An 18,084-nucleotide genomic window follows, 5' to 3' on the forward strand; every position below is an offset into this window, starting at 1 on the left:
TATATCATAAAATATCATTATGTTTCTTCTTATAAACCTGGTAATATATTTTTACTGAATTCCACAGTGACATAATGGAGAATGCAAGAGTATTAAAAAGAAGTGTAAAAACACATATGACAACACATGAAAGGGGAAACAGCAAAAAAGGGTGTCTCATTTAAAATTACCACATGGGACTGGGGTTCTAGCTCAGTGGTAGAGCACCTGCCTAGCACATGTGAGGCACTGGGTTTGATCCTCAGCACCTCATAATAAATAAATAAATAAATAATTGATCCTCAGCACCTCATAATAAATAAATAAATGAATGAATGAATAAATAAATAAATAATGAGGGTCTCATGTCCATCTACAACTAAAAAAAAAAAAATTAAGTTTTCTTCTTAAAACAACAACAACAAAAAATCCTACCACGTCATTGACAGAATCAGCAAATCAACCACAAAGTTAATGTCCAGCAAGAATATTCAAAAATTCAAAAGATACACTCTTATTCAAAGTATCCTTAAGTACAGTATATTTTAAATTTATATTGCTTTAAAACAAGCATGAAAGCTTATCAGTTAAGAGCACAGCCTCTGAAACTAGAATATTTAGGTTTGAATTTATGTCATTTAATTTCTTTGGGTCTCAGATTCTTCAAAAAGAAAAATGAGGATAATACTAGTATTTATCTCAAAATGGAAGTTATAAGGATAAAAGGTGTTAAAGCACTTACAATGGAATCTGATAAATAATAAGCATTTGGTAAATATTAGCTATTATCCCTTTGCCCCAAATACTGGGGACTGAACCCAGGCCACTCTACCATTAAGCTACATCCTTGGCCCTTTTTCTGTTTTACTTTGAGACAAGTTCTCTGTAAGAACTCATCTGAACTGTCATCTTGATTGGATTACGATATTCCTGAAATTAGGAGGCTGCAGGGTATGTCAATGAGGGTATTTCTAAGAATGACTGGCATGTGAAACAGCAAACTGAGGGAGAGATCCACCCTAAGTATGGGCAGCACAGTCCAATAGGTTGAGGGCCTAAATGGAACAAAAAGTTAGAAGAACAAGGAAGTAGACCCAAATTCAATTCTTGAACTGATGCTTTGACTTCTGCTAGGATCGCCTGAAGATATCAGTTCTAGTTCCTTCATTCTTCCAAAGTGGTCTCTAACCAGCAACTCTCCAAAAAGTTTCCAGGCCTCTGGGGATACATCATTGATTCCTCTTATTCTGAGGCTTCAACTTCTTGGAATAGCTACCTATTCCTTCAACTCTCCAGCCTGCAGGTGGCCAGCAGATTATCTAGAGTTCAGTGATGTAAGCCAATCTAATGTATCAGCATTTAAATATTTAAAAAGTGATATTTTAGATTGGCTTACATGACTGAGAAAACTAAAGAATATGAATATATTCTGTTAGTTCTGTTCCTCTAGAGAACCCTGACTAATATACTCTTGTTAAGTTGCCCAGGCTGGCCTTGAATTTACAATCCTCCTACCTCAACCTCCCAAGTAGCCAAGATTACTGGAATTCACCACCATGCCCATCATGTTAGCTACTATCTATTATAAAAGAGGTTATCACTACTACCTAGATCTTACCCAGCTCTGTTCCCATCACCAAGCTTATGGTAGGTATCCAAAAATGTTCAAGTAAAGAAACATTTTGGTACTCAAGCTACTAGTTTTCATCATTTTCTCCCTAACCCTACAAAGGTAAATTTTTATTTAAAAGCCACAGAATATAAGAACGAAATCATTACAAGAAAGTAATTATACTATTTACAGAACAGCAGAAAGAGCCATATCCAAAGATGCCTTTCCCAAGACAAATTTCCTCCAGCAGAGTTAGAAACAACCCTTTCACTCCACCCAGCCCTAAGGACGACTGCTACCACTTCTTTCTCTTCCATCATTCTCTCATTCCCATCTTTCATCCAGCATTTCTGTTCTTTGTAACAGCACTACCAGATACCAGCTCACCAAAATGCTATTCATGAGTTCTCCCAAGGGAATTTACTATTTCTTTGTACAAATATAACATGTATGTGAATTCTTGAGATGGAAAACTAAGGGAAATATAAGTATTCCCTTCATCTGCATCCCTAGAACAGTGATCTACTCCTCTGAGGAAGTAAACAAGCTTTCAGAAACCTCAACTGATAGAATGATAAATCATCTACTGTTAGCTTTCACCCACGGCCACCCTCAGATGTTCTTTTCATTTGCCTCCCTGTTACCACCATAAGACCCCAGAGGCCTATTGCCTCTCTAGGGAGAGGTCTGAGTGAAGGCCTTTTGGGTTATTATCTTACCCTCAACAGTACAGGGTCTCACCAAAGGCTCTTCTTAACTCCATTATGGCATTCAAAACCTTGCAGCCAAAGAAAGTACAGCCTGTCTTTGTTATCTAAGGACAATCAGCAGAGCAGGGGAAAAGGCCACCCAGCAATTCCTCTTAAAAAAGGACCATCAGAATGACAAAAAAGAGTTAATGAGAATTTCTAAAAAAAAAAAAAAAAAGGAAACAAAAAAAATCAACTTTTCATAATGTACCATGTATTATATTGATAAAATTTAGGTTATACTTGCAATTACATACTAGTTCCTATGACAAGGAATAAATAAATTGATTGAGGGCTTGGAGCATAACTTTGTAACCAATCTATATAACAGCATGATATGACAGCTTTGATTTCACATTTGCTTTTTGAAAGACAATTATATAAAAGTCATTTCAGAACAAAAAAAAAATTTATATTTCATAACTTTCTCTCCTAGATCTTCTCAAACTACTTTTAAAAGAATTTAAAGCATATCTCTCAACATTATCCCTGTTGGTTTTCCTCATCAAGTATACTAGTCTAGCATCTAGCACTGCCATATTCTTACTTACGTCTCTTTATTATGATTATTATGATTATTACTATTAAAGTACAATGTATTTATGGTAAGGTACACAAATAGAATGTACAACTTAAATTTTTACACAGTCATATGCCTATCCCAAGACACAGAATATTTTCCAATGTCCTAGAAGATTTCCTCCTGCCCCTTCTCAGTCATTCTCCACCACCCTGAAGTAACCATTATTCTGACTTAAATCATCAGGAAGTAGTTGTTGTTTCTGAACTTCATTTAACGGAATCATGCACTATGCAATCTTATGTCTGCCTTAAGACTATGAGATCTCGCCATGTTGATGTGTGTTTTTGTAGTTTATTCTCTTTTGATTGCTTTTTAATGATTCCTTTTATATCACAATTTATTAATCCATTCTGCTGATGAGCATTCAGATTGTATCCAATTTGGGGTTATTCTGAATAAAGACATATGAACATTCTTTCATGCACTTTTTCTAAACACATGCATTCATTTCTCCTGGATATACCTAGAAATAGAATGACTGGATTATGGGTAAGAGTGGACATAGCTACAGTTTTTCAAAGTGACTGTACCATTTTACACTCCAACCAACACTATCTATGTGATCCAATCAATCTACATCCATGCCAACATTAGCACTGACCATCTTTTAATTTTAGCTAATCTGGAAGGCATATGAATATCTCATTATTGTTTAATTTATATTTCCCTGTTGACTAATAATGTTGAGTATCTTTTTATATGCATGCTGGCCATAGAGAAAGTACCCTTCAAGTTTCATTTTCTAATTAAATTATTTTTCTTACTGATTTTACCAATAAATAAACATACATATTCTGAGTATAAGGCCTTGGTCAGATATATGAATTGCAAATTTCTTCTTCCAGTCTGTATTTTGTTCTTCATTCTTTTAACAGTGACTTTTAGATGGAGGGAAGTTATCAGTTTTAATGAAATGTCAAGACAAATTTATCATTCATTTTTACAGTCACTGTTTTCTGAGTCCTTTCAAAAATGTCTATCTACTCTACTCACTTATTCCTTGATTTATGCTTATGGTTTGAGAAGTTCTCCACCATACTCGCAATTCATGAAATACTGCATCTTTGAAAGGCTTGTGTTTTCATCTTGCTGTCGATTTGCAGTACATTCATATTATGTTGTTAGATGCTGGATAACTATCATTATAAATGATGGGTGATCCACTTTATAAACTAGAGAATTCACCAGTGATTACTTCCATATTAAAATCACTTCTGTACAAATATTAAGAACCTAATGTAAATTTTAAAATTCTAAAACCCATTATCACAGCTTTTTTCCCCAAACATACCTTAAATAATTCTTCCTTTCCCTTTGAACCCAATCATGAAGAAGCCCTGCTGTATCCTTTTCCTTAAATTAATGAAAAACAAATTTCCAATTTCCAACCATATAGTTACAAAACAAACTTACTTTACTCTTGCCTCTACTGACCTAGCAGGTGTTCTGCCTCCTCCACCCTGGACCTCTTCACACCTAATCCATTTTATATTCTGCTTTCAAAACAGGTGGAATTTGAACTCTGCTCTGCCACAGCTGATGACCTGGTTCACTCCCTCATCAACTCATCTGGAGTATGAAACTGGCCTTAACTGGTCTCTTTCTTACTTTCTGTCTTTCACTCTGTCATAAATAACCTCTCAAGAATATAATTTTGATCATGTTACTCATCTAATAAAATCCTTCTTCAGTCCTTACTGCCCACAGGATAAAGTCTTTTAAAGTTTCTCTTAGCTGAGAATTCCAACCTAGCTTCTCTCCCAGCAATACCTACAACACTGTCATATGACCGTCATAGGACCTCTCATTCATGCTGGCTTCACATTGCTTCCTCCAACTACCAGAGCCCTTTCTTCTGTATCCTCCAGTCAGTTCCCTTCCTCTCTTGGCCAGGTCCATCCCTTTTATGTGTACCCACCACAGCTATATTTGAGTTCTCAGCACAATGTATTAGTTAATCATTTATTTGTTCATCTCATTCACTAGTCTTCAAATTTCTGGACTTCGGTTTCTCCTTGAACTCTTCAAAATAAGATCAGGAATTAATCTTTAAATCCCAAAGTCTTGGCAAGATTACTATAGAAAGGTTCAAAGAAAGAATGAATGGCCCTAAGTCACTTTAATTTGTGATTTTTATTCCTATAAAGATTAGAAAAATTAGCAGTGAACCTTCCTAAAACAATTTTTTAAAGTACCCAGCAAGTTTTTCTTTCAAAGAATTTTCTTTTTCCAGTACTAGGAATTGAACCTAGGGCCTCATGCATGCTAGGCAAATGCTCTACCATTTAGTTACAACCCCAGCCCTTTTTATTTTATTTTCAGACTTTGTTGTCAAGTTACCCAGACAGGCCTAGAACCTGTGATCCTCCTGCCTCACCCTCCAGAGTAGCCAGGATAATGAGTGCAAGCCATCATGTCTAGCTCTTTTAAAAAATTTCATCAAAATTCAAATATTAATTATTGACATGTGTTTCCTAGTAGAAACAGTCACAACTCTTTTGTTTTAAACTACCTTTTAAACTAATAACATCAAAAGTAGGATGAATATACCACTTAAGCAAAGTAAGTAACTCTAGTCATCAAAGATCACTACCAACAGTATGAATCAGTTATTATTTAACAACTAAAAGATCACAATGATTCCCTTGAAATCAATTACAGTACAAATCTGTTCACATATTTCCCCTTAACACATAAATCTGTATATAAACAGACAACAGGCATACAGTTTACAAACATAAGCTTAAACATAATGACAATAGTAGTTATACGCATTGGTACAAAATTACTGAATTTCAATGTGTCTCACTTTTCTTATCTGTAAAACAAAGATGATAACTTCATAATGCTGCTAGCTGAGAGCATGTAATAAGGCCCTCAACACAGTGCATGGCCAGTAAGTGCATAATAATAAATATCAACCCTAATCACTGTACTTTTTAACTTTTTAAAAAATCCTTTTACATACACTCTCTTTTTCCTCCTTCACAACAGCACAATGAAATTATCTAGGCAAAAAATGCTATTGCCATTTCAGAGATAGGGCATCCAACATAGTAGTTACAAGATTGCCCTAAAATACTTCAAGGCATAGTTTGAACATAATCACACATAATTTCAACCCCAAAACAAACTGACCAAATCTCCAAAACCCATTTGGAAGAGTCTTTGGGGATTTCCCCATTATTTCCTTCTGGTGGTCAGCAGCAACGGTCTTCAGACCTGTAGGGATAGATGATTCCCACAATTTGGGAATCATCTATCCCTACAGGTAGATGTAAGCAGCCTCACTTTCACAGTGCCTGACTCACATAAAGTGCTAGGTGCTTCCTCAATTATAGAACAATGAACTCCACAAAAATCAAGCCTGTCACCAAACACGAAAAATCACTTAATTATGCTTTATCTGTCTGTCACATTAAAGTACAACATAAAAATTGGGGGGAAAAAAAGCAATTTTCTTTCACTAACTCGAAAATATTCAATTTTTCATAAAGGACTTTGATCAAAACAGTTTTTAAAACCCAACTAGTTATACTTCATGACACATTTCTTTGCCCAAATAAGTGAGGAATACTTATAATGTTTCATCTTAGCAATATTTTAAACAACAAGTACTTTGAGTTTAAACTGAAATTCACTCCCCAAGCTTATCCATATAAAGCAATTCAGTGCCTGTATGAATACAGTAATGAACTTCAAAGGCAGATGCAATGCTGCAAGGAAACGCACCCCAAACCCAGGGACCCACCAGAAAGCGGATGGCTCTACAACTACAAGTAAGAGCCTTATCTCTCTATCTCTTCAAACAGGCAGTTAAATGCAAAGAAGCCTCCTAAAGATCAGGCTTTGGCATCAGCCTCTAGCAAAGCCTGCCTTTACCTTCGAGGCACTGCCACGCTGGCAGCTAGGACTCACACCTCTTTATGCAAAACAGCTGCAGCCCCTGCCCTCGACAGCTCCCGCTCAAGTCTGGCACGTGGCTGCCATTTGCGACATTTTGGCTCAGGATATTTTAACAGGGGCATGCTCGGGTTGTGGTCAGGACAGTGCAGCTCCCAGAATCCCCGAGGTCTGGGCGGGAAGGTCCCAAGCTCCGTCCAGAGCACCAACGGGGCACCCAACCCTGCCTGCCCCACCGCCACCTCGCCCTCGCCGCCCTGACTCGCGCGGCCCCTCGGCTGCTAAGGCCTCCGCCACCTTCTGCGAAACGCTCGCCCGCGTCTCCTCAAACCTGAGAGGGTGAAACCTCCCCGCAAGCTGGAACCCCAATTCCCGGCGGAGTGACCATCACCTGGGCCGCAGCCCGGGGGAGGGCCGCAGCCCGGGGGAGGCCCGCAGCCCGGGGGAGGCCCGCAGCTCGCGGGGAGGAGCAGTGGTTGCGCCTCCTCCTCCCGCAATTCGGAGATCCCCGGGTCGCCGCCATTTTACCCGCATCCTATCCCCCACCTGGCAATTCTGGCCGCCCACCTGTGACTGGCAGGGAATGCCGTGCCACGCCGCAGGGGGCACGTGGACAGGCAGGAGATTCCTGAGGCGTCAAACCTCGGGGCAGAACCCGCCGCTAATTCATCCCGAAGCGAGGAGGTACCCGGCCGTCGCCCTAGTAATGCGTCCTGCCAGGGTCCATCCTGATTGGCTGCGGGAGCCCTGACGCAACGGCGTCCCCGGCTGCGTGGGAAGCCCGGGTCTCCGGCGCCCCGCCCCTGCCCCGCGGCCGGGGGAGTACCCTGGGCGCGTGTCCCTGAGGGTTCCTTTAAAGGGGCCTCATATATATTTCCTGCTTTGACCTGCGCGGAGGGGGTGCAGAAAATCATGGGTGCAGAGGCGAGAAACCAAATTGGAAATTCAGCGGAGGTCTCTGCCCAAGGGAACCTAATGGCTCCTCCAAACCCGGGAGTTGCAGAATGGAAAACACATCTGGCAGATTAAATTACAAGCTGTATTTTTTTTTCCCTGAAGTCAAAAGGTAAATCAGTAGATGAACCAAGTTTCAGAATCCATGTTCTTGATGGTGCATGACTCTTGCTGACACGCACGTTTGCCCATCCCTAGCTCCACTTTCCCTCCTCAGAGGACCCTCGGCTTACAGCACACCACTCTTAAAAGGTCTTTATCCCTTTCTACTGTGTTATGTGTGTCCCCACACCTACTGCACTCAGCTCCTGAATGGTAGGGACTGGGTAAACCTCGTTTGTGCCTCCACTGCACAGGCTTCCTGAATTAAAATCTTAAATGTAAACATGGCCACATACGACGTTACACACAGCCATTCGCCAGTCATTCATGTATGTTTATACGTTTTATTAGTTTATTCAACAAGGCACAGAGAACAGTGAATATTTTAAAAAGTACAAGGTCCCTTCCCTCTCAGAATTCACTAATGTAATAGTAATGAACATCTAGTTTGGGGGTACATAGCTTCAGTGTAGCTAATATTCCCCCAAACACCCTGTGAATCTACGGTTCCTGTGTTTCCTAAATCTGCTTCATATCTTTCCTAATTTTGTTCAAAACATTTAAATATTTAATATATGTTAAAATTGTGTTAGAAAATTTAAAAAAGAAGAAGAGGAAACACCACTAAAAAAGCCAACGCTACCAATTATCCTTAGGACATTAGGCCTCATTTTTATCTTTGAAATAAGATTGCTGGAATAAAAGATCTTTAAGGCTTTGTTTTGGTTTTCTTTTTTTGATTTTCTTCTTTTTTTTTTTTAATTTAATTTGGCGTAGTTGTGCTGCAGAACTTTAGAGGGCTGCACTTGGACTCTTCTATTTGTTTTTGTTTGTTCTTGTTTTATGGCCCTTCCTAGCACTTGCCAGATCTTCCACTTAGCCTTTCCTCTACTGCAGATATCTCTGGGCTGGTGAGATGTGCCAAGCTAGATGTGGCAAACAACATGGCTGAAGAGGCAGTGCTACTGAGCTCTTTCTTGACCTGAGACCTACTCAAAACTAGCCACTGGAGTATCAACAGCTGAGTATTGCCAAGCTCAAAATGTGCTGACTCTTAAACCTGAAGACATCTCCCAAGTATTATGCTTCGTTCTTAGTGGTTAGAGGTATAAGGTGCAGTAACTTGATATTTTTGTAGAAAATGTCCTGACATGCCCTAGACTACTGTCCACTTTACCACCCAAATAAGGTCTTGTACTTTAGATAATAGCATTGTACCAAGATGATTTTGTTTTGATGTGTGTTCTATGCTTATACAAGATGTTAACAGTAATAAAATGTACACAAAAAAATCTCTGGAATCCTTCTGTGTCTCTCCTAAGTCTAAATTTGTTTCAGTTTTTTAAAAATAATAATTGTTAGCTAAAACATGTCATCCACATAGCAAACTCTTAAATTTTGTGAGGTGTACCTACCGTCTGCAATATGTCTCATCAGGGCACCCAGAGTACTTGCATTTTTTGTTCATCAAATCTGACTAGTCAGATTTCAATATGGTAGAACAATGTGATGGCAGATGGTCCAGGTCTCTTCAGAATATATTATGACAGAAAACAGGAAAAAGAACATAGCCCTGCAACAAGGCTATAAAAGTAGAATGTTGTGTGTCCCAGGTGAATATTAGTTTCCTCTGGATGTGATATTGTTTTTGTTTACTGTCTTAACTGGGAGCTGGTGAGAAGGGAAGGTGGTTATAGGGACTTCCACTTGACCTTTTCTAATAAAATAGCTCTTACTCTACAAGTTAAGGACTAATATAAGGGTTCTGTCAGCAGCTAAGTATTCCATTCCAATTATATATTCAGGAACTGGAGAAATGACCAGTAGGTTGATAACAAGACCCGTAGATCCACTGAGACAGACCTGGGTGAAGACTCCATTTATTGTCTGAATCCAATATCACCATACTCTAATTGGGAATAGGGGAAGGAACAGTTTAAGAAATGAGGAGGACGTAGGATGCTTCTTAGGACCCCTAAGTAACCCCATCACCTTATATATCCAACATCCCTCAAAAGATCAGGATATTGCTCTTTCTTATGATTTTCCAAAGAAATAATCATAAATTGCTTAGGAGAAGGACTGAAGAAATTTGTGTGTACTTGCTATGATATTCTGGGATCTTTCTCATGAATACCAGTTTCTCCTTCAATCTGTGTATTGTCCATCTGAGAACAGGCTCAGGTTTTAAAATTGGATAATGGATTATGATTTTCCATTGAAGTGATGTCTGACCTCGGCCTGCTACTCATTCCTTGACCTCTTTAGATTGTATATTAAGCAATACCCTTTCTATCTGCCCATATATCTTGTCCCTAGAAATACCACATTCTATCAGTCATTCCCATAAGGTCAGGTCAGGCCCCCTGGCTGCCACTTTGACATTGCTATCCATTATGGTAATTAGGTTGTCTGTTGGTCTCACAGTTATCTCTAATATTCTGGGATCCTGTCATCCCTGCATCTACCAAGGGTTCCTGTTCTATAAGAGCACCTTCTACCCTCAGTTCTGGCCTACAGAGGACAAACCCCAACAAGCTTCTCAAGGGTGCTGGTTCCTTGGCAGAGACTTTATTTGCATCTGATAAACAATGATGTCTATCAGAGCCCTTCTGAGTAGCATAGCCAGCAAGAACATCTTCTAGTCTTATTTGGTTAGCATGCTTATTTAATATATTAGCATGCTTACTTCTCTAATTTTTTTTAATCCCTACATCCACATTCTACCAGGAGAGTTTTGACATCTCTACATATGTGGCCATTTGTTCTGCCCAGCTTCTCAGAACCATCTCAGAAGCATGTTAGAATTGGCTCTCAGAGCTCCCGTCATGTATTAAGTACTATGCCATGGAAGTGTGCCTCTGACTGGTTAAATTTCCCTAAACCACTTTATATTCAGCTCCTCCTTAATCCGACACCTTCAGGATGCACATCCAGGCATTGCCCCTCAGCTGTAAGCAAGGTCCTGTAGTGTCTCTGGCTGACAATCCTTTTTCTCCCTTAATAGTCACAGAAATCTCCCAGTTAGGTAGAGATGAGATTTGGCTCACAATAGGCCCCTATGTACTTTTCATGTAAGGATGCGCTCTGTCTTCCAACAGAGAAGCCCTCTTGGATCTGAGGGTTCAAGGTTCTCAAGTCGACCCTGATAGCCCAACCTGTCTCAAGATTCTCCTCCTTCCCTGTCAAGGTCTTAACTTTGACATCAGCAGTCAGCCTGCTCTGAAATTCTGCCTCTCTTCCAGCTAAGACCTTTTCCTAGTTGTCAGCTGACTGAAGGTGATGAGACTCTCTTTAAATGCTGCTCAAGAGCCCTTTGGACCCTCCCGTGTTGCTTACTTAGCAATAGCCACTTATCTCCACAGACCTTACAGCAGGCAATTCTCCAAGCCTCTCAGTCACCAAAGACTATACCAGCGAGGGCACCCCATTTTGTTTCTAGAAGGAGATCCAGAGGAGAACCCACTCAGCCAGGGTGGGTTCTTGAGAATTTCAGGATGTGTCAGAGGCAAGGCCCAAGCAAAGATTTATTTAAGGACAGCAAGGTTTATACACCCAAAAGTAGTGTATGGGTGTCCCTCACTTCTCAGAGAGAAGAAGACAGTGACATGCTCAGGGTTGAAATTTCTGATCATATATATGATTTTTCCAGGGGAAAAAAATGTGCAGGCTCTCAGGCAAACTTCTTTGTAAATCAAGTCCCATGACAATCATTCTATATCTGGGGTTTAGAATGTTTCTCTTTGGTCAAATAGTCTAGTCATAAATCACATGTGGGTATAAGTCTTGGAATCCGGTGACATTTAAATTAATTGTGGTTTTGTTCCAGTTGATCTGGTACAAGCATATGCTGAAGGTGTTGTTCATCTAGTAAAAGGACAGGCATGGCTGGTCATGCTTATTGATCCGAATCTCCATCTACTTAATCTCCACTTAGTCTCTCCACAAGAACCCACCTGTCTCACTTTCACTTGCAGCATTCCCTGGTTTGACAAAGGTTATGTGCCACAGCCTAGCAGTGACTAGCAATACTCCAGTAACTAGCAATGGGGTGGGTTCTGCCATCCTGCCACCCAGTGATCCATCTTCAGAATCCCACCATCCTTACAGTCGGCTTCACAGGACCAACTTCCTGAGGGATGGGAGATGGGAGGTTTCCAAAAATGGAGGCTGAAGCTGGCATCCTTGTGTGATGATTTTTTTTTTTAACAGTGCTCTCAAGAGAAAGGGAGGGGCAGTGAAAGAAGCAGAATGTGGGGGTGAGTGAGAAAAGTTAAGTGTGGCTGTGATCTCAGCTGGACACTTCAACCCAATCCCATGAGGAGCTCTGGAGCACTGGAGCACTAGAACGCGAATTACCCCACAGGGTGGCTCAACCTTGAGGCAGGGGGTTGATTTTCTTCTATTACATTTCAGTATCCATCAGATATCAACTCTAGGCTACCTGGGGGTAGGGGGTGTGCATAACAATTGAGTGAGGCAACCCACATTTGGTTGAGCAGAATCCTCCAGAAAAAGAGGGATATCTGTGAGCCATTTAGCAGCCAAAGCTCATTCGGCAGCCAAAGGATGGTGCTGGGATAGTGGATGCTAAGCTCTCTGAAAGAATTCACATGTGATTGCATGTGCCCAGAACCTCTGAAAAGACTTCAACAGAGACCATTGCCATGGTAGCTTCTGGGTGGATGTATTAGATACCAGTAAACTTGCACATGGCTATATTCCATTTCATACTCCTGGAATTTTGGCCAGGTGTATGCATTACCTTCTTCATTTTGAGGAAGAAAAATTAAAAGCCCCTTTTATGTACCTATAAGCGTAAGAGATGATATTAATCTACTGTACTGCCTAGAGGATAATTTCCTTCCAGTTTCTGAATCCTTCCTGACTCCTACAACAGAATATCACAACCAGTGAACTGCTCAACCTAATGGGCCATTGATTTAATAACAGGACACTCTCTGCAAGGCTTAAGGAGACTCTGCAACAAGCAGGAAAACCCAAATCCTGGTTCTTGTACTTTTGTTGTTATTCGGGTACACTATATGCCCACGTAATTGCTTCCTCTGCTTCAAAATGTGATAGTAATAAGGTAAGATATTTGCTCAATAATGAACCTTGGAGAAGAGCCAGGAAAGCTGCTGCTAACAAAATTGAAACCACTCTGTCTGGTTGTAATGAGTAGAAGAATAGCAGCCCCATGTGACAGAGGCCACAGATGCTTAACCTGAGGCCTAGAACCACCCATTTCTCCTAGCCCCCAGTTCCCCGGTTAGTCTCTGTGACTAAGATGTAGCATAAACTATATCAGTGGTTAATTAATTCTCAGTGAGATTTGGGATTCAAATTGGGCTTTGAAATCACAGGTTTTTGATTTCCTGAGAAGTAAGCCTTGCCTCTGGTAGTTCAGGAGTCTCAGGGACAGGATGAATGTCTTGGAAGAAGTGACAAATTTATGCTAACACAATCAGTGGTGGAATCTAATTTTGATTGTAATCTCTTTGCTCTACCACCAGCTTCCACTCCCTGCTTTATGCTGACTCACCCAAGTCCTGTATCTGTGGCAGGGCTCAGCCATGGGGAGGCACTGGCAAGAATCTGCAGGGTGAGAGGGGACAGAGGTCAAGGTGATCATTTGAATGGCTCTCTCCCTGCCGGACTGCAGGGTGACAGAGGCTTTATACTCCACCTGATGTCACAGCCCCTTATCTACTGCTCTGCTTTTACTAAATTCTGGAACCCATTCCTCCTTGTCCCTCAGGCAAGGCCTGAGGGTGCTTCAGCATCCTCCATTAATTTCCTTTAAATCTGACTGTATCTGTCTGTATCTTCCTGCTCCCTGTCCCCCAACCCTGTCTTCTTTTTGTGTTACTGGGGATCAAACTGATTGTACCTTTCAAAGTTCCCTTTCAATTATTTTCAATTATTCTTTCCGTGACAAAGGTACTGTTTGTTTCTTGATTGATATATCGATGAACCAAAATTTCACTTAGGCTTAAAAGATAAAAAATGCTAGAAAGTAAATTTAGAACCCTGGTGACAAGCCACTCAGCCAGACAGACGCACATAAACATCTCTCCTACTGCTGCTCCGTGCAAACCTCTGTATCAATAAGGAATGCCTCAAAAGACAAATAACGTCAAACTCTACTAACATGGGCTTACACTACAAGGACAGTTATAGTTTCTTAACTCAAAGTATACAAATAGGCAGTCTTGTTATGCTCAAATTCGGGACCCCCAAAAGACCACCAGAGACCAAGATCCATGAAAGCAGCCAAGAGTTGTTTATTGAGAGCTAGCTCCGTCCTCTGCGAACACACAGCAACTGATGACGCTGAGAGCAGTTTTATACACTCTTTCGGAAGGCAGGGACTTCACATACATCATAGCATCTCTTATCAAATCACCAATCACTGGGGGGGGATCTTTATTAGCACATTCACTGGCAGGAACAAGTTGGGTAAGGGGGATTGTTTGTTTGAACTGATTGGTTTAAACCACGAGGGGCGTACAGCTGAACTACATGGTTTCCCAACATGTTATCAACCACCATAAACTACTGGGAGGATCATCTGGAATCCCAGGTATTTTCCCTGTCTCATGCTGATTGGTGGCTGCTAGGGGGTTGCTATGGGTCCCTACCTAGCCTGACTGAGTCAGGGACACCTGGCACAACAGATCTCTCCTGTTATTTGTAGATAAACAATTCAGCAGGGTAGATATATGCCTGGAGTGTTCTGTGGGTCTTTCCAAGGACAAAGGTCACGGCCCCCCTTCCTTGGACAGTCTTTGCTCTGAGGTAGAGGCTGGTTTTTCAGTCTCAGAATTGGTTCTGTAACTCAAGAATGACATATAGGACTCAGGCTCTTTCTATCCTTCTGTTCTGCCTTTATCTAAAGGAGTGTGGGCAAACAAGCATCTGCCTTTCTAGACTCTAGTGGGAGATAGCAAAAAAAGGGGGGAGTAATAACAATTGAGTAGTCATCCAACAGTGTCTGTCCCATCCAGTGCCAAGGGTGTCAACCCAATTTTTGCTCTCTGTGAATTCCTTATGCTGTCTTCCACTGGAAATGTCTGTTCCCTTTGCCCTGTTGTTTCTCTAAATAGTAATGACTTTTTTTTTTTTAAGAGAGAGTGAGAGAGGAGAGGGAGAGAAAGAGAGAGAGAGAGAGAGAGAGAGAGAGAGAGAGAGAGAGAGAAAATTTTTAATATTTATTTTTTAGTTCTCGGCGGGCACAACATCTTTGTTGGTATGTGGTGCTGAGGATCGAACCCGGGCAGGCGCGCCACCGCTTGAGCCACATCCCCAGCCCTCAATAGTAATGACTTTTAAAACCCTATTCCAGTCTCTTCAACATGTATTTGCAACCCTCATTGAATCATCTCTGATGACCTTGTGATCTGTCTGGGATGGCCATCTAGAAACCTGGCCACCTAGAATTCCTTTCTTACGTTCTGGATTCTTGATGTTCTGGCCTCTGGGGTTTGGCTGACTGAGAAAGGGTAGGGTTAATTAAATCCTAGAGATAGCAAGCAACTCTCCCAGGAGTGTGCAAATCAGTTGATCCAGACCCCACTCCCAATCTGGGTCTTAAACCATCAGGCCAAAAATTTCTTGCCCAAACCACCTAGGGCCAAGTAGCAGACAATTCAGAAGAGGCTCTGCACCCTAGAATCTTCAGGAATTACCCAAACTAGGCAATCCTAAGCCTGTTTGCTCTGTCTTGCCCATTCTTTCCCAGGGGAAACCACAGTAAACATTTTTGCCCATTTTTTCCTTCTGCTACTTCGGCCTCTAGACCAACCTTGGTGTTTCCTCCTGTGGATCCCATACATCATGCTGGCCTCTTCCCTCTTGGCAACTGTGAATAACAAACTACTTCTCCCAAGGCAGCTGTTTTCTGATCTGTTGGCCTTAGCATGCCTGAATAAGAATTTAAAATAAGCCCCTTCTCCATAATCTGCTTTCCATGGCTGGTTTCTACTGTGTGACTTCTCTACCCAGGTCCTGGCCTACAGTTGGCTGTATCTTACCCTCCTTCCATAGAATCAAGTCATACCAGTCATTTTCCCACCAGACCATCTAGAAAACAAGTATTTCCCTGGTAACATGGGCCACCTCCAGAAGTGTAAGTTAAGTTATGCTAAAGATCACCTCCATGCAGGACTGAGAAGGAAATAAGGGGGATTGTAGGAAAAGAACTGCATCTGCTACAAACTAATTTAATTATAACCCCAGAAATAATATCTTATCTTCATTTTACAGCTATAAAATTGAGGCTCCATGTATTAGTTTCCTTTTGCTACTGTAACAAATTTACCATGAATTAGTGACTTCTAACTACATTGATTCATCATCATCTTACAGCTCCTGAGATCAGAAGCCCCAAATCAGTTTTATTGGGCTGACAGCATGATGGGGGCTGCTCTGGTCCCTTCTGGATGTTCTGAGAATTCATTTCCTTCTCTTTTTCAGTTCCTAGTGGTTCTCTCCATGATTTGTTTTGTTCCTCTATCCTTAACATACATCTCTGCAATCTCTGCTTTTAATGTCACACCCCCTTCAAATGGCCCTCTGCTTCCCCCTTATAAGGACACTTGTGATTAAATCAAGCCTCACTGGACAATCCAGGATAATCTTATCATCACAAAATTCTTAATTTAATGGTGATTGCAAAAGTCTTTTTGTGACTTAAGGTAACACTCATAAGTTATAGAAATTAGGTCCTGGATATTTTTGAGGGCCAATCAAAATGACTGCAGGGCTGCATTCCTTTTAGAGGGTCCAGGGGAGATTCCGTTTCCTCATTTTCCAGCTTCTCTAAGTCACCTAAATTCCTTGTGGCTCCTGCCTACAGCTTCAAAGTCAACAGTTACACTTCAGATTTCACACTGAAAACTCCAACCCTCACTTCCATCATTACAGCTCTTGTCCAACTCTGATCCTACTGCCTCCCCCTTTCCCTTCTATAGTGGTGCTAAAAATAACCCAGGAAAATCTCATCCAAAAGGTCACTTTTGCTCTATAACATATTCACAAGCAGGGAAGATGAAGAACATGGACATGGGGTGGGAGGGACGCGATATGTTTACCTGCCACTCCCAGACAGAAGGCAGTTCAGGGTTTGCTGGGGATAAGAGTAGCAGGAATAGACAGAGACCTAAAAGCAGAATAAAATTTGGGGTGTTGTGATTATTGTGATTGGATGAGGGCTTCACGGATTTCATATTTTGACATGTGTCAAAACTTAAATTGTATACTACAAATAGTGCAGTGTGTTGTATGTCCACTATTCCTCCATAAAGTTGTTAAAAAAAAAAAAAAACTATAGTGGGTTGCAGGGAAGAATCCTGAAGCCCAGAAACTTCGGTCAAGTCACAGAACTAGGTAGTGGTATAGCTAAGATGCGTACTCAGGCCTGTCTTCTGATATTGAAGTCTATCCCTGGGATGGAGTGTCCTGCCTTTTAGCCTCTCTTCTGTAAAATCAAGCTAATACTTTCCTCTTAGTGCTGTGAGTACTTGGTACATACTGAATAAATGGTAATTTCCTTCCTTTTCCATTCTGAGGACTGGTGACGCACCAGCATTTCTGAGACTCCCAGAGTTTATTCTGTCTTACAAAAGCTGAGAATCACTGCTTTCTGAGAGAAAGGGAGAGGGAGATGGAGAAGGAGAGGGACAGGAAGAAAAAGTGGGGCGGGGGTGTATCTGAGAAAAATACCAAGTGGAATCAACAAAGTAAACAAAAGACTTTGCTTTCAGGGATTCTCTGATCTAAATGTCCCTTGCTCTAAAGTACAGAGCAACATACAGCATCAGAGATAAATGTGTTATTTTCAGAAATCTAGCTTGGTTCATTTTGTTGCCTAGTGATGAGAGGTGATTCCGAAGAAGAAATAAGAGGAGGTAAGCATGTGGGAGCTGCCCCAGGGTTACAAACTAGGAGATGGACAATGATTGCTGTACCCAAGGTCACAAAGCCCTGTGGACTGAAGTGCCATGTTTGGACCCATGGTGGTAAAACAAAACAGAATGGTACTCCTAACTGGTCAAGACACTCTAGTCTGTTTCCAGGGTTTACTCAAAAGAAGAAAATATCACCAGATACAGTGGCACATACCCATAATCCCAGCTAATGGCAAGGCTAAGGCAGGAAGATCACAAGCTCAAGGCCAATCTGGGCAATGTAGCGAGACG

General features: G+C 41.2%; 1 protein-coding gene and 1 long non-coding RNA gene across 15 annotated transcripts in view; both read right to left on the reverse strand.

Moving 5' to 3' along the window:
- The window catches only part of Lclat1 (lysocardiolipin acyltransferase 1), a 175,894-nt gene extending 168,322 nt beyond the window's left edge, over nucleotides 1-7,572 (reverse strand). For 4 of the 14 annotated variants that reach the window (XM_078029446.1, XM_021724557.3, XM_078029443.1 and 1 more), the window contains exon 1: nucleotides 7,394-7,538. The gene's annotated coding sequence lies outside the window, so the exon portion shown is untranslated. The other 10 variants (XR_013429118.1, XM_040271538.2, XM_013357420.4 and 7 more) reach the window with 7 other exon arrangements.
- Nucleotides 3,247-5,385, reverse strand: LOC144369612 (uncharacterized). The gene is made up of 2 exons (XR_013429403.1): nucleotides 4,694-5,385; nucleotides 3,247-4,276 (listed from the first exon to the last, which is right to left on the reverse strand). It is a non-coding gene; the product is annotated as an uncharacterized LOC144369612 (long non-coding RNA).
- Nucleotides 7,573-18,084: the final 10,512 nt, after the last annotated feature.

The sequence above is a fragment of the Ictidomys tridecemlineatus genome, chromosome 12 (assembly GCF_052094955.1).
Source record: "Ictidomys tridecemlineatus isolate mIctTri1 chromosome 12, mIctTri1.hap1, whole genome shotgun sequence".
NCBI lineage: Eukaryota > Metazoa > Chordata > Mammalia > Rodentia > Sciuridae > Ictidomys > Ictidomys tridecemlineatus.